This window comes from Gopherus flavomarginatus, chromosome 4, assembly GCF_025201925.1.
Source record: "Gopherus flavomarginatus isolate rGopFla2 chromosome 4, rGopFla2.mat.asm, whole genome shotgun sequence".
NCBI lineage: Eukaryota > Metazoa > Chordata > Testudines > Testudinidae > Gopherus > Gopherus flavomarginatus.
This window is the reverse complement of record NC_066620.1, coordinates 25937638-25960092: the sequence shown is the minus strand read 5'-3', so window position 1 is coordinate 25960092 and position 22455 is coordinate 25937638. Positions and strand designations below refer to the sequence as shown.

General features: G+C 52.5%; 3 non-coding genes across 3 annotated transcripts; 1 reads left to right on the top strand and 2 right to left on the bottom strand.

Moving 5' to 3' along the window:
- Positions 1-8857: 8857 nt before the first annotated feature.
- Positions 8858-8929, bottom strand: TRNAQ-CUG (transfer RNA glutamine (anticodon CUG)). The gene has a single exon. It is a non-coding gene; the product is annotated as a tRNA-Gln (tRNA).
- Positions 8930-11778: 2849 nt separating this feature from the next.
- Positions 11779-11851, top strand: TRNAF-GAA (transfer RNA phenylalanine (anticodon GAA)). Its single transcript has one exon. It is a non-coding gene; the product is annotated as a tRNA-Phe (tRNA).
- A 2353-nt stretch (positions 11852-14204) lies between these two features.
- Positions 14205-14278, bottom strand: TRNAT-UGU (transfer RNA threonine (anticodon UGU)). Its single transcript has one exon. It is a non-coding gene; the product is annotated as a tRNA-Thr (tRNA).
- Between the last annotated feature and the right edge of the window lie 8177 nt (positions 14279-22455).

Here is a 22455-nt window from a genome sequence, read left to right as displayed (position 1 = left end):
GGGGAGCAGTAAAACGAAGGGGTGATTAACCCCTGGGAGTGTGTGCCCAGTGAGAAGGACTTTGCAGTAACAGGGTCCCCCGGGGGATTACAGCGAGCGGTCCCAGGGGCGGAGGAGTCTGCAGCTCGACCCTGGCAGAGAGGTGGTGACCTCACGAAGGGCTGGTGCACTAGGGGTCCCCCTGGAAACCGTGGGGAGCGGCGAGCACCCCGGCCTGTGAGTGGCCAGCAGGAAGATGTATGCCAAGCGGCGCAAGTGTGACCTGGTGGAGCTGTGTAAGCAGAGGGGGCTGCACCCAGGGAGGCTCAGCAAGGACCAGCTGATTGCCCAGCTGGAGCAGGGAGACTGCATGAATGAACGGAGCCCTGTCTCTGAGGGAAGCAGCCGAGCAGATGCAGCGCAGGCACCAGTGACTGTCCCTGCTGGGAGTGGTCAGCCGGCAGACGAGGGCTTCCCGAGACCCCCCCTTCCTAGGCGTAGAGGAAGGGCGGGGAGGAGCCCAGTGTATACCGAGGGCACCGTGACACCCCCGGCCAGCAGGGGAGCCTCACGGCGAAGCCCACCCCCCAGCAGGGGATCCTCCCGGCAACGCTCAGCATCCGTGGAGCGGATGCGGCTGGAATATGAAAGGGAGCTGAGACGGGAGGAGCTCGAGTTAAAGAGGCGAGAGCTGGAGGAGAAGGCGAAACAACGTGAACATGAGCTGGAGGAAAAGGCGAAACAGCATGAACATGAGGAGAACCAGCGTAAACATGAGGAGAACCAGCGCCAGCGTGAGTGGGAGGAGAAGGAGAAACAGCGTAAACATGAGCTGGACCTGGCCCGGCTGAGGAGCAGTGAGGCCCCGGCTGCGGTGAGTGAGGGGGGACCCAAGCCTACAAAGAGCTTTGATAAGCACTTGCTGCCCCGGCGTAAGGAGGGGGAGGACATAGATACCTTCCTGACGGCTTTTGAGAATGCCTGCGAGCTGCACAGGGTTGACCCTGCAGACAGAATTGCAGTTCTCACCCCCTTACTGGACTCCACAGCCGTGGAGGTGTACAGCCGACTGAAAGGGGCGGAGGCAGGGGACTACAAACTGTTCAAACAGGCCCTGCTCCGCGAGTTTGGGCTGACTCCTGAGATGTACCGGAAAAAGTTCCGGAGCCAGCGTAAAACCCGTGAGGTTACATACCTACAACTGGTCAACCGGGCGCAGGGGTATGCTCGCAAGTGGACAGCTGGGGCCCAAACTAAAGAGGACCTGCTTGACCTATTTATACTGGAGCACCTGTACGAGCAGTGCCCGTCCGACCTGAGGCTGTGGTTGATGGACCAGAAGCCGGAGAACCCGCAGCATGCAGGCCAGCTGGCCGACCAATTTGTGGACAGTCGGGCAGGGGATGGCAGGGAGGAGTCTCGAAGGAGCAGGCCTGCCTCAACGCAGAGAGAGAGTCATCATGGGACCTCCCAAAGGGGGCCTATGGAGAACCCCCCCAAAAGGGGAACATCCAGCGGCAGGTCCCTCCGACCCACTCAAGGGGACCCACGAGATATGGGCTGCTATCGCTGTGGCCAACGAGGTCACATACGGGCCCAGTGCCCCAAGCTCAGGGACAGACCAAGCAGACCCAACCCCCAGAGGGTGGACTGGGTAAAAACCCAATCGGAGGAGGGGCTACGTTCCCAGGAAAGGGGGGTTGGCAACATACCACCTGTTGATGCTTCCGGTTCCGGGTTTTTGGTTTACCGGGTGGGCGCGGGGCTGCCCCTCCGGAAAGAGTGCATTGTTTCCCTGGAAGTGGATGGGAGGAAGGTCACTGGGTACTGGGACACGGGCGCAGAGGTGACGCTGGCCCGGCCCGAGGTGGTGGCCTCAGATCGGATGGTGCCCGACACCTACCTGACCCTGATGGGCGTGGGCGGGACCCCATTCAAGGTACCCGTGGCAAGGGTACACCTGAAATGGGGGGCCAAGGAGGGCCCCAAGGATGTGGGGGTACACCAATATTTGCCCACTGACGTGTTAATGGGAGGGGACCTTGAGGACTGGCCTAGTAACACCCAGAGTGCCCTGGTCGTGACTCGTAGTCAGAGTCGGCAAATGGCACTGCTCCCCGACAACGGGGAAGGTACTCGACCTGAGGTGCAGGCCCCTAACTCAGGGAGCGGGGAACGCCCAGGGGCACGGTGCAGAGAGGCTGCGGCCTCAGACCCAGCCAGCAAGAGAGAGCCGGTCCCCATTCCTGTCCCAGCTGCTGAGTTCCAGGCCGAGTTGCAGAAAGATCCCTCCTTGCGGAAGCACAGGGACCGGGCTGACCTTAGTGCGGTACAGACCATGAGGAGAGGTTGCAAGGAGAGGTTCCTGTGGGAGAAGGGGTTCCTGTACCGAGAATGGGCTCCCCCAGGGGAAGTAGAGTCATGGGGGATCAGGAGGCAGCTGGTGGTTCCCCAGAAGTTCCGTCACAAGCTGTTGTACCTGGCCCATGACATCCCTCTCGCAGGGCACCAGGGAATCCGGGGCACCAGGCAGAGGCTGCTACAGAACTTTTACTGGCCTGGGGTCTTTACCCATGTCCGACAGTACTGCCAATCCTGTGACCCCTGCCAGAGGGTGGGGAAGGCCCGGGACAAGGGGAAAGCGGCTTTGAGGCCTTTACCCATCATAGAAGAACCTTTCCAGAAGGTAGCCATGGACATAGTGGGACCTCTCAGCAAGACGACCCGGTCAGGGAAGAAATACATCCTGGTGGTGGTGGATTTTGCCGCTCGCTACCCCGAGGCGGTGGCCTTGTCCTCTATCGAAGCAAACACAGTGGCAGATGCGCTGCTGACAATTTTCAGCCGGGTGGGGTTCCCCAAGGAGGTCTTAATGGACCAGGGGTCCAACTTCATGTCGGCCCTGCTCCGGTCCTTATGGCAGAAATGTGGGGTCCAGCACAACTGGGCCTCAGCGTATCACCCCCAGTCCAACGGGCTGGTAGAAAGGTTTAACGGGACGCTGAAGATGATGCTAAAAACATTTATGAACCAGCATCCGCAAGATTGGGACAAGTACTTACCTCACCTGCTGTTTGCGTACAGGGAGGTACCCCAGGAATCTACTGGGTTTTCACCTTTCGAACTGTTGTATGGAAGGCAGGTGAGGGGGCCCCTAGACCTGATGAGGGACGAATGGGAGGGGAAGGCCGCTCCCGAGGGAGAGTCAGTGGTGGAGTATGTCCTGACCTTCCGGGAAAGACTGGCCGAGCTCATGGGCCTGGACAGGGAGAATCTGGCCCGAGCCCAGAGGAGGCAGAAGGTCTGGTATGACCGCACAGCACGAGCCCGTACCTTCGCCACCGGGGATCAGGTGATGGTTCTTATCCCCGTGAGGAGAAACAAACTCCAGGCCGCCTGGGAAGGGCCCTTCAAGGTTATCAAGCAACTGAATGAGGTAAACTATGTGGTGGAGCTGTCAAACCGGGCACATCACCGTCGGGTGTACCATGTGAACATGATGAAACCATACTATGACAGGGGGAATGTGGTGTTGGCCGTGTGTGGACATTGGGAGGGGCAGGGAGATGACCCCTTAGTGGATCTGTTCCCTGGGACAAAAGCTGGTTCCCCCCTGGAGGCGATTCCCCTCTCTGAGCAACTGACCCCGGACCAGCACGCTGAGATCAGAGGGGTGCTGCATCTGTACCGACAGCTGTTTTCCAACCAGCCTGGACGCACTAATTTGACTGTCCACCGGGTGGAGACTGGGTCACATCCCCCTATAAGATGCTCCCCTTTTCGGGTCACTGGTAAAACTGCCCAGGATCTTGAAAGAGAGGTCAGGGACATGCTGGCTTTGGGGGTGATCCAGCCGTCTTCCAGCCCTTGGGCCTCGCCAGTGGTGCTAGTCCCCAAGAAGGATGGGTCAATCCGGTTCTGTGTGGACTATTGAAAGCTCAATGCCATCACCGTATCTGATGCCTACCCTATGCCCAGGCCTGACGAGCTCCTAGACAAGCTGGGAGGTGCTCGGTACCTCACCACTATGGATCTTACCAAAGGCTACTGGCAAGTGCCGCTGGACGCAGATGCCAGGCTGAAATCGGCCTTTATCACCCCTCTGGGGCTCTATGAGTTTCTGACCCTGCCCTTCGGCCTCAAGGGAGCGCCAGCCACCTTCCAGCGCCTGGTGGATCAGCTACTGAGGGGGATGGAGAGTTTTGCCGTGGCGTATATTGACGACATCTGCATCTTCAGCCAGACCTGGGAGGACCACATGTCCCAGGTTAAACAAGTCCTAGACCGACTCCGAAAGGCTGGGTTAACCGTAAAGGCTGAGAAGTGCAAGGTGGGGATGGCCGAAGTATCTTACCTGGGCCATCGGGTGGGGAGCGGCTGCCTGAAGCCGGAACCAGCCAAGGTGGAGGTGATCAGAGACTGGCCTGCTCCCCAAACCAAAAAGCAGGTCCAGGCCTTTATTGGGATGGCGGGGTACTATCGAAGGTTCGTGCCCCACTTTAGTGCCATAGCCGGCCCCATCACTGAACTATGCAAAAAGGGGAAGCCAGACAAGGTGATCTGGACTGAGCAGTGCCAGGAGGCTTTCCGGGCACTGAAGGAGGCTCTGGTTAGTGGCCCAGTTCTGGCAAACCCAGATTTTGACAAACCCTTTATGGTGTTCACTGATGCCTCAGACACGGGACTGGGGGCAGTGTTAATGCAGGAGGATGAAAAGGGGGAGAGACACCCCATCGTGTACCTGAGTAAGAAGCTGCTACCCCGGGAACAAAGCTACGCAGCCATCGAGAAGGAATGCCTGGCCATGGTGTGGGCCCTTAAGAAACTAGAGCCATATCTCTTTGGGCGACACTTCACCGTGTACACCGACCACTCTCCCCTGACCTGGCTGCACCAGATGAAAGGAGCCAACGCCAAGCTCCTGAGGTGGAGCCTGCTCCTCCAGGACTATGACATGGACGTGGTCCATGTGAAAGGAAGTGCCAACCTGACAGCGGATGCGTTGTCCCGGAGAGGGGGCCCTGAACTTCCCCAGGTCACTGGGCAGAGTGACCCCGCTCAGTTCAGTCTCGAAGGGGGGAGAGATGTGATGCAGTAGGGACTGTCTGTGTGGGGAGTGGGAGAGCAGGGGAGGACTTTAGGGGATGGACGATGCCAGGGCCTGTAACCTGAGCTAGGTAAGGGAGGGGAAAGGTCAAACACCTTTGCCCGGGAAGGGGAACAAAGGAAGGGAGTGGCAGGAGGGAAGCAGTTTGAGTTTGGGCTTGGGGCTGTGTGGGCGGAATTCAGGGTATCCTAGCTAGGATCCAAGCACCCTGAAAGCCCAGAAGGACTCGGTGGAGGGGTCCTGACTGTGCCTGCAAGCTCTGCTGTAACCGGTGTTCCTGTTGTCCAATAAACCTTCTGTTTTACTGGCTGGCTAAGAGTCACTGTGGGTCCCAGGAAGAGGGGTGCAGGGCCGGACTCCCCCACACTCCGTGACAACCTGCAACACCAGTTTTGACATAGTTCTGCATATTTTATACAGATTTGGCCAATATTCAAGGATTCAATTCCTTTATAGGCGGTTTTAGTGGTCAGGCTTATTTATTTTATGTTATTTTATCATCCTGCTGTAGCACACCTTTTTGATAAAATGTTGAAATTATTAATTTACAGCATTTGTTAGCTTTTATTTTTAAAAACAAAGGTTTTTTTAATGTTTGGGTTTTAAATTAAGCATTGCTTTTGGTTTTAATTTTTCATTTAGGTTTTGGTTACTGATAGGATCTTTCAGAACTTTGGATTTAATACTAAAATTTGGACAGATTTAGATTATTTAAAGTAAACCCTGTTTATTATTTTATTTTAATAAGGGTTGTATTGCTCTACACCCTGGCCGGGGGGAGAGGAGATTAACCTGGCCTTTCACTGAGAAGGAGCAGGGGCATGGGAGGCATGGCCCCCGTGAAGGGTGGGGCAAAATGATGGGGGGCACAGCCCCCCCATTTTTTTTTGTCTAGGTCACCTCAGTCCCCCACCAAACGAGAAGAGTCTGATGCCAGCTCTGCTGGTCACTCGGTGTCACTGCTGCTCTATGGGAAACATATTCTGTGCATTACCCAGATTGGTGGGAAACACACTCTGTGCATTACCGTGACTGGTCCATGGGTGTCACTGCTCCTAGAAGGCAGACACACACTGTGCATTACGCCACCTGACCAGTGGGTGTCACTGCTGTATCAAGGGAAACACCTTCTGTGCATTACCCTGAATGACCACGTGGTGTCACTGCTGCTTCAAGGAAAACACCTTCTGTGCGTTACTCTGACTGCCCACCTGGGGGTCACTGCTGCGCCAAGGGAGACATAAGAACGGCAAGACTGGTTGAGACGCAAAGTCCATCTAGCCCAGTATCCTCCTATCTTCTGACAGTGGCCAGTGCCAGGTGCCCCAGAGGGAATGAACAGAGCTGGGAATCATCAAGTGATCCATCCCCTGTTGCCCATTCCCAGCTTCTGGCAAACAGAGGCCACAGGCACCATCCCTGCCCACCCTGGCTAATAGCCCTTGATGGATCTATCCACCATAAACTTATCTAGTTCTTTTTTGAACCCTGTTATAATCTTGCCCTTCACAACATGCTCTTGCAAGGAGTTCCACAGTTTAACTATGCAACTGCCCTGAGTTTACCCCTTCTCCCCTCCTCAGGTTGTATATGGAAAAAAGAATGAGGATGAGGAGAGCCATGATGTGTCTGTCAGTGGCTGGTGACTCAGTTTCCTCTAGCCAGCAGTGCTGCAGGCTCCTTTGGTCAGTGCCCATGCAACTGTGTCTCGGGAAGGGGGAGTAGAGGCTCATGCTCCCCAGCCCCACGCCCCACCCCCAGCAGCCGGGGAATCCAGGCCAAATTTAAACCTGGTAGCTGGGCTGGGATTAGCCTGGGCTGGGGTAGGGCTCGGGAGGAATTGGGAGGGAGACAGACGCACCTGCTGTGAGGGAAGATCCTCCCATTCCCTGCCAACCCCCTTCACTCCTTGCAGCACGGAACCCCGTAGCATTTCATTCTCTGTCATGGGAGCTGTCTGCTGCCTGCTTCTCCCTTAGCATCGTCTCTCCCCACCCTGGGGCATTGGCATTGCCCATCCTGTGCAAACAGGCAGGCCCTGGTGTGCCCCATGGCACTGCCCTGCAATTGTGGGGGCAGCTGTTGGATGGAGCCATATCGAAATATGGGGGTGGGCAAGGCTGGAGACCAGGACTCCTGGGTTCTCCCCTCAAATGTGGGAGGAGAGTGGAGGTTACGGTGTAGAGTGAGGGAGGGGCAGGGCTGGGATCCAGGGCTACTGATTTTTCTGGTTTTCTCCACCTCCTGCAGCAGCCTCAGTCCTTTCAGTGCGTTTCTTGTTCCAAATTCATTTGCTGACTTGTGTAACTCACCCCGGAGGTGGCTGCATCTCAGTGTTGGGTGAGGCAGCCTTGGCTGAATCACCTCCTAACCGCATTTCTCTCCCCCTTCACGGGACTCTGCAGCACTCGGCAAACATCCACAAGATCATGGGGCACTTTGAGCACTGGGTAGGCAGGGGCCACGCGCCCAGCCCTCCCTCCAGAGAATGGGACCCGGCACCCCCTACTTTTTACAGGGATTAAAAAGGGGCAAAGGAAGGCAAATCAGAGGAGGGGGTGGCCAGGATCTGAGCAGGGGATGGAAATTGACTGATCAGAGGGATCAAGCAGCTGGAGGCAGAGTTAGGAGAGGGACTGAAGGGCAAAGTCAGGGAGGGGGGAAGGAGCCGGAGTTAAGCCCAGAGGGAGGCGCTGCCAGAGGCTTAAACCCCGGCATAGGCAGGGGCTGAGGGGTAACAGTTATCCCAGTGGGCTGAGACTCCAGTGTTTGCAAACATGGGTTGGGGGAGCAGAGGGCTTTTTTATTTCCCTTCCCACAGGCAGCACCTCTCAGCATGGGCTTCCCAGGGCTGGGATCTTAAAGGCACAGGCATCCCACTGCCTAGACACTGCAGCTCCTCTCTGATGTAACCTACTGAGGTGCTGCAGTAGGAGACTCAATTCAGTGAAACTGGGCATTCCCTATATGCCCCCGAGCCAGGGGGCTGTGCACCCCCTTCCCCAAATTTCCCCAACACCTCCTGCGTCAGTGGTCAGGTACTTACATGCAGCGCTGCCAATGTTGTCAGTGGTTGCAAATTTGAATAGGAATTGAAACATTAACACACACTTTAAAAGCAGATACAATGTGTGAAAAATACTTGTACCTGAGAAAGTAAAATAGGTTTGAAATGTCTGGACAAAGCCGGGTTTCCTCACCCAGCTGTTGTGTTTGCTGACAATGTTGGTGCATTGGCTTCGGCAGTGTTGGCCAACCTCAGAATTTGAAATGATAATTTGTAAGCAAGGTGTGAATGAGCTCTCCCCTGACAGCTAGTGATGACCAGGGTTGGGGGGAAGCTTTGGGACCAGACTGTATTTACATGAATTCACCTACTCTGCCGAGGTATCCAGGGGATAGAGCTGGGCTGTCTCTGCTCTAGGTGCCCGGAGGAGGGAAGGTGTGTGGGGCTCCAGCCTGAGACTCTTCCTCCCTCCTGCCAAGCCCTGACTATTAATCCCAGCCCTGGCACTCCTTTCTTCAAGCACCATGTGGGCCAAAGGAAAAGTGTGGCAGAAAGCACAAGGGCCAAGCTTGTGAACATCAGGTGCAGCATCAAGAATCCCAACTATCAGGATAGCAAGTTCTAGAGCCCTAACCCATTGTGGCCACCCCAGCCAAAGACCTGGCTCTAGGAGGTTGGAGTCACCAAGCAGGAGAGGAAAGATTCACTCTTACACAGCTGGAGACAGGGAAGTTGAGCACTGTGAGCTCTGGGGCTTTACCACAAGATCCCACTGAGATTTGAACTCAGATTACAGGATTCAGAGTCCTGAGTGCTGCCCATTACACCATGGGACCAGGTTGTGCTGCCTTCTCTGCACATCGATGACCCTCATGAGGCTGGCTTGTGTAAGGGGTTTCTTGGCCCTTTACTAAAACTTAGTGTGGGTGCGCGGGTGGAGGGGGGGTTGGTTGGCTAGTTCCCAGCACCAATAGAAGGGGGAAGGATCAATGGGAAATCAGGACCCTGAGACTGACAGTCCCCAGGGACAATGGGGATTGGCCAAAGCTCCAAGTTAGCTGCACTGATAGGCCAGGCAGTGTAATGAGAGATTCACCAGGCCAGGGGGTCCCATCCTCCATGTGAGCTGGAACTACCTGGGCCAAAGCGGGGCAGAGCTAAGGAGAAAGCAGGAGCCTGAGAAGAGCCGGGGAGCAGAGCTACGCAGGAGTAGTGCCAGAAACTGCTACATGTAGGAATTTGCAACCTGTAGCAGTTACTGATACTTGAGGTTGTTCTTATTTGCTGACTTGTCCTAATTGGCTAAAACTTGACAGTGGTTTCTCTAGCAAAGGCTAGTTCCTGGGCCCTTGGTCCAGACATCCTCATTCACATCAGGCTAGGGTGACCAGATGTCAAAGATGAAATATTGGGATGTGGGGGACAGAGCAAAAAAAAAAAGCCAGAGGGCCCCTCCTGCTGCCAAGTGGCAGTGGCACAGGCCCATCTCCAACCAATTCTCGGCTCCAACCCCCACTACACTCCCAGTTCCCCCATCCCCTCGCTCCTGGGCCCAGCCTGGGCTCCAAGCTCTGCAGCCGAGCCATGATCCGGGCCCCTCCTGCAGCTCCCGGGCAAGGGGTGAACCAGGCAGCCGGGCCCGGCCCCCTCCCAGCAGGAGCGTGTCTGGCCCACCTGTGTCTCCACCCCCCGCCCACATGGGTCCTGCTTGCTCTGCCCTGCCCCCATCCCCAGTGAGGTGCCCTACAGGCTGCAGGACTGGACCAGCCTCCGAGCTGTGCTTCCAACCATGGCCATGGCCCATGTGCAAACCTGGGAGGGAGGAAGAATGCCGCATGCTAGAGGAAGACGTGGGGCCAGGTCGAGGATTTGGGGAGGGATTCAATGGGGCAGTGAGGAGGTGGGGCTGGGGGCAGGGCCAGGGCCGGGATATGGGGAGGGATCCAATGGGGGAAGGAGGGGGAGGAGTCGAGGTGCGGGGGTCAAGTGTCCCTCCGGACTCTGCCTGTGTGCCGGAGCAGAGGGCAAAATTATTTGTTTGTCCAGGGTCCTGACCAAACATCGGTCGGGATGCGGGACAAACAAGCAAATATCAGGACAGTCCTGATAAAATCGGGACATCAGGTCACCCTATATCAGGCTTCAAGTTGAGAATCATGTCCCATTCCCGCTCTGTGGGAGGGGAGACTTTTAAACGCGCTCTCTGTGCGACTGCACATGGCTAAGCAAAGAGAACAAACCCTAAATCCCCCCTGTGCTTTGGGAGCCAGGTTTGCGGTGGGAATTCTGTAGTTCGGATGACTTCAAGCCTGGGCATTGTGATTCTTTACCAGTTTCTCTGGCAGTCGGGCAGTTTTGTGTTCACAGATGTGATGGCTGAGTGGTTAAGGTGTTGGAGTTGAAATCCAATAGGGTTCCCCTGCGCAGGTTCCAGTCTTGCTCACAGCGAGGCCTGTCTTTTAGCCAGTCTCTAACCCGGGCAATACTCCTGTACAACCCCCTGAGACACTCTCAATTCTCTCTCCACCCCAAGTAAATCCTGTTCTGCTCCTTTCATTGAGATCCCTGGGGCAGCACCTCACACTGTGTCCCTGAGGGGTCAGGCAAACTCTCAGCACCTGAAGCCTCTGCCACTCACCTGGTGCCCCATAGATCAGCCACAGCCCTGGTTCTGCTCCTCTCTCTAGAGTGCAAAAGAAGCCAAGTCAGCGACTCTATGGGAGCTGTGGGGCTGCAGAACCAACAGAGGAAAAATAGGTGCTCAGCACCCACTGGCAGCCAGCTTCCCCTGCCCTCCGCCCACTACAGGCCTTGCTGACAAGCTCCTCCTCTTCCCCTTCAGCACCTCCCACTTGCCAGTGATCAGCTGTTCAGTGGGGTGCAGGAGGTGCTGGGTCAGGAGGAGGAGGAACAGGGACAGGAAGAGGTGGGGGTGGGAGAGAAATGGGGCAGGAAGGTGCAGGATGGGAAGGGATGGGACGGGGTGGGGTGGGATGGGGGCAGGGCCTGAGGATGAAAGGGGGGAATTTGTCCCAGACCCCAGACCCCTCTAGGGCTGGCTCTGAAGGGAAACGCTAACTATCACAGTGACAATACAACTGACCAGCATTGCAGGGGAGACTGAGGAAGATCCACACTCATCAGGTCTCTTCTCTCCTGCACGGTGAGCCAGACACTGCTCTCTCCTGGCTCTCACTCTAGCAGCTGGACGTCAAGGAGCCATTTCCCCACAGGAAGTGCATTGAGTGCCCCTGTAGTGCTGGGGGGGAGGGCTGTCACTGCTGCTGCCTGTGGGGCTGGCAAAGGCACTGATGTCTGCATAGACTCTCAGCTGCCAGGTCGGAGCGGGCACTTGGGACCTTACCAGACTGGCATAGTGAAGATGGGAGGTTGACAGAGCAATACAGATGATCTCCAGAGCATGGAGCAGCGTCCGCCCATGCAGCCAAGCAATGAGCATTTCCCAGAGCCTGGAGCTGAGGGGGAGGCAGCAGGTGCTGTTCCAGCTCCTGGGGGACAGGACCTGCCAGCCAACAGACACTTCTTACTCACCATAGCTAAGGGCGCCGGGTTCCTCCAGTGAGGGTGTGAAGCAGCCATTCGTTTTCCTGTCCTTTCTGTGTGCAACTGCTGACAAAAACATCCCAGACAGAGAAGCAACAGGCCAAAATGCTGTTGTATAGCTGCCAAAGTAGCTCAGTTGGGAGAGTGTTAGACTGAAGATCTGAAGGTCCCTGGTTCAATCCTGGGCTTTGGCAGGCTTTGTTTATGCAGGGATGGTTTGTTTTCTGGGAGCATAGCAATGTCTGCACCCAAGGTGAGTTCCTGAGTTTGGGCTCTGCAGTAAGAAAACATAGAAGGGGCTTCTGCCTCTAGTTGGCCCACCTGACCTTTAATGATGAGAGCTGTCTTTCCCAATATGGTAGGAAGAAAGTGAGACAGGGCAACCCTCAGGAATGGTGCTAGAGGGCTGCTGGACAGGGATTAGAGATGAAAACTCCTCTGTATAGCTGAGCAATGGCAGTACCAGGGAAGGGGCGTCTGTAAAAGTGACCCAACAATACCTCTCCTCCTCTGGGCACCTAAAGCAGAGGCAGCTGGTGCTGATAGCTCCAAGGGAAGGCTTAAAAGCCACAGAGCAACTGAGGTCAGAGCTAGATGCCTATATGTGGCCTTCAGACAAGCACAAAAACACCCAGCCAGGCTGCTCCCTGCCATGCCAAACACCCACTGAAGGTCACCAGCATGTGGGGCAGCTGCTAATGCTCTGTGGATAACATCATAAGTTGGGAGGAAAGCAGGGCCAGCCCCTAGGGTGGGGCCTCTGACTGGTCCCACTCAAGGTGCTCACTTTTGCAGTGGGGCAGGAGATTTTACCCCAAGAGGCTTTTCCTGAGCTGGCGAGAAGCAGAGAAACACCCAGGCTCTGAAGACGCTATGTAGCAAGTACCCCCCAGCATAGGGAGAGGGGCACACGCTAGCCCGGGTAGCTGCCCACTTTCTTTGGCAAGTCAGGAAGGGCAAAGGCTAGACTGGAAGCACTTGGGGCTCATGCCCCAGCCTTTATGACACCCAACCCCCAGCTCCTTCTCGGGGCTCTAGCTGAAGCCAGAGCACTGGCCTGAGCAGCCAAGAAGAGGTTCCAGCCCTGAAGGAAGCAAGACTTTCAGCACAAAGGTAAAACTGCAGAAACACAAGCACCAAAGAACTCAAACCCTCAATCTTCTGATCCACACTCAGACGCCTTATCCATTAGGCCACATGAGGGGTTCCTGGGACTTTTTTGTGCCTCTCTTTTGCCTACCTACTCGCTCTTGTGGTGAATGGTGAAGATGGTCTCAACAAGCCCAGGTAGCTCAGTTGGTAAAACATCAGGCTCTTAATCTGAAAGTCCAGGTTTCAAGCCCCTGTCTGGGTGCTCAGCTTTAAGTTGCCTTGTGTGCCAGGAGCCAAATGATTCCTGGTGCTGTCCACCAGCCCCATGGGGATTCCCAGAAGCCATGGTCATTTCCTGGAAAGGTTCCTTTCCTCAGGAGAGAGGCCACATCCACAGGAACAGGCCTGGAACATGCAGTCTCTGGCTAGTAGGAAGTGCTGTGGGGCTAGGTGCTGAGAAAGCTCAGAGGGAGACCAGCAGAGATGAAGGGAAGAGAGACAGAGAAGCAAAGAGTACAGGGGGTTCTGGTCTGGCTATTGTGGGGAACTTCCCTGGTTTATACATGACCCTGGTGCAACTGGCCAGAGAAAGAATCTGAGTCCCCACGCCTGTACCAGAGGCCTGCCTGACCCCAAGGACGCTCTTTCTACTCTCATGTGTGGCAGAGTCCTTGTAACCCCAACAAGGTTGGGCCCAGGAATCCTGCTGAAAAACCAATACTAGTCTGGTTGGGGAATTCGGTTTGGATGTATTATTAGTATTCTCTTCTGATTTCTGAATCAGTTCAGCTCAGTCTTTGTCCTCCAGGTGTGTTTCCAGCTGTTGAGTTATGGGGAAGAGAGGCCAAGTCATGGTGTCTCTACCCTTCTTTCATAGTTTCTTCCAGCTTGTTAGGAAGCTCCTTTGCTAGGATGTGAATCAAGCAGTGTCCATCCTCACAAGGCAGACTTGTACAAATCATATGATCATTATATGAGAATGGTGAATATGGGGCTTCCAGGGTGCTGCTTTGAGCACAGTGTGCCACACCTGGGCTTCCATTGCAATGGAGATGTACCCTTAGAGTCCATCTCTCCTGGGATAAAGATGGCAGCATGGCTGGCCTGGGTCATCTGACTTGGGCTCATGGATGTAAAGCTGAGAGGCTAAAAACTGTGGTGCAGATATTTGTGTTCACACTGAAGCCTGGGCTCAGAAACCCTCACCCCTAGTGGGGCCTCAAGCCCAGATGTCTGCACTGTAATTTTATAGAGATTTGGAGGGAGTTTAGCAAGTGGAAATGGTAAAACCACATTGAGGGGACTGGACCATTGACCTATCAGCTCTTAACACCCAAACTTTCAGTAACTCTATTGTCAGTGCCTGTGAGTGTAATTTAAACCATAGGTCCATCTAGCTCTGAATCGTGTCTTCTGACAGTAGCCAATACCAGGTGCCCTAAAAGCCACTCCACAAGGCACCACTGGGAGTTGAAACCAGGATCTCCTGTTTACAAAACAGGTACTTTAACCAACTAAGCCATGGTGCCTGCTGTTATTTAAAACATTGTGTTTGGCCCACACCTGACTCTCTGACAAGCCCCACTGGGCCCTGACAAGTGTTGCTAGTGTTTGGCTTCTGTAAAGCAGAGGAGAAGGTGAAGTTTTGCTCCCAAGGTGTGTGTGTGATTCTTTGGACAGGTTTACACTACAAAATTAGGTTGGTGTAATTACCTTACTTAGGCTGGCAATGGAGTGCTATCAACCTAATCCCAGTATAGATAGCGGCTCAGCTGTTAGAACTTTCTGGAGCTATGAAAGGGGAGGGGCCCAGCCTCTGTAGCAGGAATGCAGGGCAGGAGAGTTCCCGGCAGGCATTATGGGATACTGGTGGAGGCCAGTTATGGCGATATAATAACTAGCAGCATTTACACTGACAATTTGTCACTTTAAGTTTGCTGCAAAAAGCTCTAGGCCTCTTGTCGAGGTGGTTTTATTTTGTGACCAAAACAGGGCAGTTTTGTCGCCAGACGTGGCATTGCAGCATATACACCAGCCACAAGCTGCCAACTGAGGGAGCGTTGTGTGTTTTTCACACATCTAAGCAATATAATGATGCTGAAATAACTTTGTAGTGCAGACCTGGCCAAAGATTCACACACACGCAACTTGCAAGGAAAACCTCACCTGCTCCTCTGCTTTGCAGAATCCAAACACATGCAAAGCTTCTCAGGCCCCGGTGGGGATGGCAGGGAGTCAGGTGTGAGCAGACACTGTATTTTAGCCGCAGGAAGGTACCATGGCTTAGCTGGTTAAAGCCCCTGTTTTGTAAACAGGAGACCCTGGGTTCAACTCCTAGTGATGCCTTGTTGAGTAACTCTTGGGGCACCTGGTATTGGCTACTGTCAAAGGACAAAACACAGAGGAAGACAGACTTTTGGTCCAGCCTAGTATGGCTGTTGTCATGGTTTAAATTACACTCACAGGCATTGACAATAGAGTTACTGAAAATTTGGGAGTTAAGAGCTGATAGGTCAGTGTTCCAAGCTCTTTGCAGATGACCCCAACCCTCTGGGACAGGGGCAGGTCTGGGCTCTCACACCAAATGCCCATTGTGGCTGCCAGAATCTGTGAGCAGCTCATTTAGTTTCCACGGAGGATTGAGTTCTGCTTCGTGCACTGTGTGTGAGAATGAAAATCTTAAACCGCCCTTTGAAATAACAAATGCAGCAGGACGTGTTATTGTCCCTGCCTCAAAGCAGACAGACCAATGGAGAAATGCCATTGAGTTCACGGTAATACTCCACTGCCATTTTACCTTTTTTGCTTGCTAAACTCCCTCCCAACCTTGTGAGGTCCAGAGCCCGGTATTCAGCCTGAGCCAAGATGTCTACACTGCAAATTTACCACCCCACAGCCTAAGTGCTGGGAGCCTGAGCTTGCATGAGACAGCCCTGGGTGTTTCATTGCAGTGTGGACATAGCCTAGCATTATGTCTACACTGCCATTAACACACCCAAGTCACTATTCTCAAACACTGGGTCAGCTGATTGATCCTTGTGGGGCTTGTGCTGCAGGGTTATAAAATTACAGTGTAGACCCTTGGGCTTGAGCCCAGCCTCCAAGACCCCATGAGGGGTGAGGGTTTCTGAGTCTAGGCTCCAGTCTGAGCCCCAGGAATCCAAATCAGATCATCCAGGGCAGACAGGCCACAGGGATTTTGTCACAGTATAGATGCACTCTCAGAGTATGTCTGCATTGCAACGTAAGCCCAGGGTTAGCAGAGGTCATGTCTGCAGCCCCAACACATAAACATAAACCATGAGGAAAAGACCCACCCCCCCAAATAAGCTGGGCAGTGTCCTTCCCCCTACAGTTTATAAGTCCAGCAATCAAAAGTCCTTAACATGAGCCCCTCTCTGCACCCCACTCACAGCTGTTGTCCTTAGTCAGTGCAAGCCCAGAGGTGCCTCTGTAGAGTTTATCTGCCACTCTGGGTGGAAAAGGGGGAAAATAAGAAGGCACCATACTCACTGTGCTGTCTAGGGACTCACTCATGCCTCCTCAGCCACCCTATCCTAAAGTTGGTCTAACATCTGAATTTTAGTATTAGGACCCAGGCTCCAGCCCACTTGCCTTTGGAACCCCTGTCCCCTGCCTAGCAAGTGCTATTGAATTGAGAGTGAGTCCCTCAATCGGGGTCTGCCAAGTACAGTTGTGCTGCCCTCGATTCACACAACAAGGATAACAATGCCTTTATTTCTCCTGCCCCAATAACAAGGAGACTGAGAATCCAACACCAGGCAAAAGCGATCATTTCGGCAAGCAACCCAACATATTGCTAACATACCGTAAAATCCACATGCAGATTCATACATGAAACCTTGCAAGAAAATTTTCCTGAGGGGGTCTGAAGCACCTGCTGCGAGAGGGAAGGAGGGAGCTGTGGGTTGGGATTGAGGGGCACTGGGATTAGGAGGGGGCTGTGGGTTGGGACAGAGGAGAAGGGTGAAGAGGAGTAGGCTCTGGTTGGGAGTGAGGAACAGTGTGCATAAGAGGGACTAAGGGTTGGGATTGAGAGGCACTGGGAAAAGAGGGGACATGGGTTTAGGCTGAAGAGCATCCTCGTTTGGGGATCCAGCAGGAAAGGGGAAGGCAGCAAGTAATTCCAGTTCCTTAGGGATATTCTGTGTGTTTGTATGTGTGTGTGTGTGCAGGGAAGGAACATGCTATATGCTCAGAGGCCTTTATTCTTCCAGGCTGCAAGGGCAAAGGGGCTGTCAGGAAGTTGCCCATTCAAACCCACACACAAAAAGGCCCTTCTGAGGAAAGGGAAAATCCTGAAGAGAAAAAGTAACATCAAAGAGGACTCCAGAAAGACCGTCAAGAGCTTGGTGAATATTTTATCACCTGCCCAGGGACTTGAACCCTGGACCCTCAGATTAAAAGTCTGATACTCTGCTATCTGAGCTAGCCAGGCTCACAAGAAACAAGAGCAACTTGGTGCAGAGAAAAAGCTAGTAAAGAAAACAAGTGCAAGAAACAATAGGGGAAACCTGCTGCTCTCACTGGCCTGGTCAACACTACGTGTTTATATTGAATTTAGCAGCATTAAATTCGCATTAACCCTGCACCCATCCACACAACAAAGCCCTTTATATCAATATAAAGGGCTCTTAATACCGATATCTGTTCTCCTCCCGATGAGAGGAGTAGCCCTGAAATTGGTATTGCCATGTCGGATTAGAGTTAGTGTGGCTGCAATTCGATGGTATTGGCCTCCGGGCACTATCCCACAGTGCACCATTGTGACCACTCTGGACAGCAATCTGAACTTGGATGCACTGACCAGGAAGACAGGAAAAGCCCCATGAACTTTTGAATTTCATTTCCTGTTTGCCCAGCGTGGAGCGCCGATCAGCACCGGTGACCATGCAGTCCCAGAATTAAAAAAGAGCTCCATCATGGACCGTATGGGAGATACTGAAGCTAAGGCTTTTTCTCAGCTCCTTTCACCACCCTCTATCCTGCTGGGGTTGAGTTTATCGCAGGTGTTACCCAAAATTGGGCTAGTTAGTAAGCGTAGGGAGGACTAATGACCCACCAGAGTTTGGCAGAAAGCAGCCGGGTTATTATACTGACAGCTAAGCTCAAAAGAAGAAGAGAGGGGGAGTGTCACACTCACACTTACATACTCATGCTCCCAGGACAGGCACAGCACTGGAGATGTCAGGATTCTGCAAGGGAACTGTCTCACAGCGCAGCTATGGATGTTGCGATGAAGGTAAGTCTTCCTGAGACACAGTGAAATACAATGCAGAGAACCACTGGCCAGGCGGTCCGGGCAAAGGGTATTCACTGGAGGTACAAGCTTGTGAGTAACTCCTGAGCACATGGCCCCTTCTCCTTTTAAGGACCTGCACCTAATGGTCTGCAACTAGAGATGACTTGGCTGCATCTGGTTGGTCTCACTCCACCTTGGGCAGTGTCCATGCTCTGGGTGTGTGAGTGTTGCCTAATTAGAGTCCCAGACACCTTGTCTACCTGGGAGCTCTTCTGTTCTTCAACCAGCCCATTCATCCCACAAGCAGTCCAGGAGGGAGCAAGAGGGGAAAAGCCACTTTACAGGCATTCAGAGAGGGAGAGGAGACAAAAGTGGGAGCAGGAGAAGTATAACAGACCTTTTGAGCATAGAAATCACTGCTGCTCCTACAACAGCAGGGACAGGCCAGTAGGAGCTGGTAAAATTAAGCCCTCATGTTTTTGCCTGGTTTCAAACCAGAGACCTTCTACATGTTAGGCAAACATGATAACCAATACACTACAGAAACTCTGTCACAGGGTTTTGCCCCTCCCTTCATAAGAATGGCCATACTGGGTCAGACCAAAGGTCCATCCAACCCCACATCCTATCTGCCAACAGTGGCCAATGCCAGGTGCCCCAGAGGAACTGAACCTAACAGGTAATGATCAAGTGATCTCTCTCTTGCCATCCATCACCACCCTCTGACAAACAGAGGCTAGGGACACCATTCCTTACCCATCCTGGCTAGTACCCATTCATAGACTTGACCTCCATTAATTTATCTGGAAAAAGAAGGAAGAGTGCTTGTGGCACCTTAGAAAATGAACAAATTTATTTGAGCATAAGCTTTCCTGGGCTAAAACCCACTTCATTGGATGCATGCAGTGCAAAATACAGTAGGAAGGGATATATATATATATATATATTACACACAGAGAACATGAAAAAATGGATGCTGCCATACACACTATAAAAAGAGCGATCAGTTAAGGTGAGCTATTATCAGCAGGAGAAAAAATCCTTTTTGCAGTGATAGGATGGTCCATTTCCAATAGTTAACAGGAAGGTGTGAGTAACAGTAGGGGGCAAATAAACATGGGGAAATAGTTTTACTTTGTGTAATGACCCATCCATTCCCACTCTTTATTCAAGCCTAATTTAATGGTGTCCAGTTTGCAAATTAATTCCAATTCAGCAATCTCTTGTTGGAGTCTGTTTTTGAAGTTTTTTTGTTGTAATATTGCAACTTTTAGGTTTGTAATCGAGTAACCAGGGAGATTGAAGTGTTCTCCGACTGGCTTTTGAATGTTATAATTCTTGACATCTGATTTGTGTCCATTTATTCTTTTACGTAGAGATTGTCTGGTTTGGCCAATGAAGGAAGGGGCTGGATTCAATGGTTCCTTCCAGTTCTAGGAGATAGGTACATCCATTATCTTTTTTTTTTCTTACTGCACATCAGACCCAGGACTTCCACCCAGCAGTTCTTGGGGCCGTGGGACAGAACTGAACTTCACTGGCAGCAGTGAGGGAGAATGGTTGGGAATGAGCTGTCTGGGGAATATTTTAATCCTTATCTAATTTTCAGAGGATTAAATCAATGCCGCTTCCACTTCTCCATCTCTCCCAAGGAAATAACGTTTCTGTGCAAAGTACCCAAACCTTTTAACAATAAGAAGTGAAATGAAATGGCCACATGATGGCAACAGAATCTAAGAAATTGGTTAGTCTCTGGGGTGCCACATGTACTCCTGTACTTTTTGAGGACACAGATTAATATAGCTGCTCCTCTGAAACTTAAGAGATGAGAAGCTATGTTCTTGTTCAATGTGCATTGAAACTGAAAAGGGAGATGTTTTCTCTTTGATTTCAAGGCCCCTACTTTAATCCACTAGACAACCCTTTCCTCCCACAGCCAGGAATAGAACCCCACAATCATGCTAATAGCAACCTCTGATCCTACCATGAAGAAGGAATGCTGAAACCTCTCTGCTGTCCCATCAGGGGAGTTTTGCAAGGGAGTTCTCCAGGTGAAGGAGGAGCACATACAGCATCTGTGGGGTAAGTGACTGTCTGCAGTGTTTCGGTTTGTGTGTGTGTTTGGGGGTTACTTGCTGTGTGTTGAGCTTGTGTTTGTCAGTCTGTTTGGTTTGTTTGTTTGAGGGACCGTGTGCTGTAGCTGGCAGTTGGAGGTGGACCTACTAGGAGGGTTTGAAAGCTAGAAGCCTCTGGTAATTGGCTGAGCCTTAACCAGTTGGCGGGGCATTCACTCAGGCCGGGCTTTATAAAGCTGCGCACAAGCGACCAGGGAGCTTAGCGAACAGGAGCTGCTAACAGGGAGTTTTGCAAGGGGAGTAGGAAGGGAGGGGGGGTCCCTTGTCGGTCTCATCTGTGACCCATTGGTCCCCTGAACCAATAACCTGAGCCACATCGAAAACCTTTCTGTTTACAACAGAGAGGAGCGGACAGGGAGCTGTAGATGGGAATTTGAGAGAGTTTGACAGAGAGAGGCTTACAATGGTGAGGAGGACCCGCAACACCTGTGCCAGCACTGCTTCTGTCTCCTCCACCTGCGCCTGTAGCCAGACAGAGCACCAAAGCATGGATGCTTTTACCCAGATTCTGGTGTGGGCTTGCAAAGACTGTAATTTGCAATTTCCACTTACTGATATCCAGGCTGGGGGTGGCATCCAATGTGAAAGGTGCCTACTGGTGGAATCTCTCAGGCAGCAGGTGGGAGAGCTATAGGAGGAGGTGGCCAGGCTGAGGAACATCCATGTCCATGAGCAATTCCTGGACAGTATCCATGTGGAGACAGCTGATGATGCTGTCCCAGTTGACAGAACTACCAACACTCCAGTGGAGGAGGAGATGCCTCAGGGTGTATCTGACACACCAGTGGAGGAGGAGGCTCAGGGTGGACACAGCCAGCTGGTTACTTCTAGCAGCAGGCAGTGCTCCACCGCTGCTGCGAACCCTCCTGTTGTGGTAAAAGATAACCATTATGCTCTTCTTGATACAGGAGAGAAGAAATCACCCCCAACAGTTAAGGGGGTGAAGCCTCGTACCCCTAAGGCTGGGAGGTTTGCTGCCACCACTGACAAGAAACGTAGGGTAGTGGTGGTTGGAGACTCTCTGCTGAGGGGGACGGAGACACCCATCTGTTGCCCTGACCGTTCATCCCGGGAGATATGCTGCCTGCGAGGGGCCTGTATCCAAGATGTTACAGAGGCTTTGTCGAGGATTATCCGGCCTTCTGACTACTATCCCATGCTACTCATCCATGTGGGCACAAATGATACTGCGAGGTGTGACGCTGAGCAGATCAAGAGTGACTACAGGGCTCTGGGAGTACGAGTTAAGGAGTTTGGAGCACAGGTGGTATTCTCTTCGATTCTTCCTGTTGAAGGTAGGGGTCCGGGCAGAGACAGATGCATCGTGGAGGTGAATGCCTGGTTGCGAAGATGGTGTCGCCAGGAGGGCTTTGGCTTCCTCGACCACGGGATGCTATTTGAGGAAGGACTGCTAGAAACAGATGGCGTTCACCTTTCGAAGAGGGGAAAGGCCTTATTTGCGCACAGACTGGCTAACCTAGTAAGGAGGGCTTTAAACTAGGTTTGACGGGGACAGGTGAGCAAAGCCCACAGGTAAGTGGGGAACAAGAGCTGGGAGATGGGTTGGAAACAGGAGGGAGCACGGGCTGTAATGACAGAGAGGAAGGAGGGTCAGGGCAAAGCTTGGAGGCAAGATCAAACCAGTATCTTAGATGCCTTTATACAAATGCAAGAAGTATGGGTAATAAGCAGGAAGAACTGGAAGTGCTAATAAATAAATACAACTATGACATTATTGGCATTACTGAAACTTGGTGGGATAATACACACAACTGGAATGTTGGTGTGGATGGGTATAGTTTGCTCAGGAAGGATAGACAGGGGAAAAAGGGAGGAGGTGTTGCCTTATATATTAAAAATGAACACACTTGGACTGAGGTGGAGATGGACATAGGAGACGGAAGGGTGGAGAGTCTCTGGGTTAGGCTAAAAGGGGTAAAAAACACAGGTGATGTCGTGCTGGGAGTCTACTACAGGCCACCTAATCAGGCGGAAGAGGTGGATGAGGCTTTTTTCAAACAACTAACAAAATCATCCAAAGCCCAAGATTTGGTGCTGATGGGGGACTTCAACTATCCAGATATATGTTGGGAAAATAACACTGCGGGGCACAGACTATCCAATAAGTTCCTGGACTGCATTGCAGACAACTTTCTATTTCAGAAAGTTGAAAAAGCTACTAGGGGGGAAGCTGTTCTAGACTTGATTTTAACAAATAGGGAGGAACTTGTTGAGAATTTGAAAGTAGAAGGAAGCTTGGGTGAAAGTGATCATGAAATCATAGAATTTGCAATTCTAAGGAAGGGTA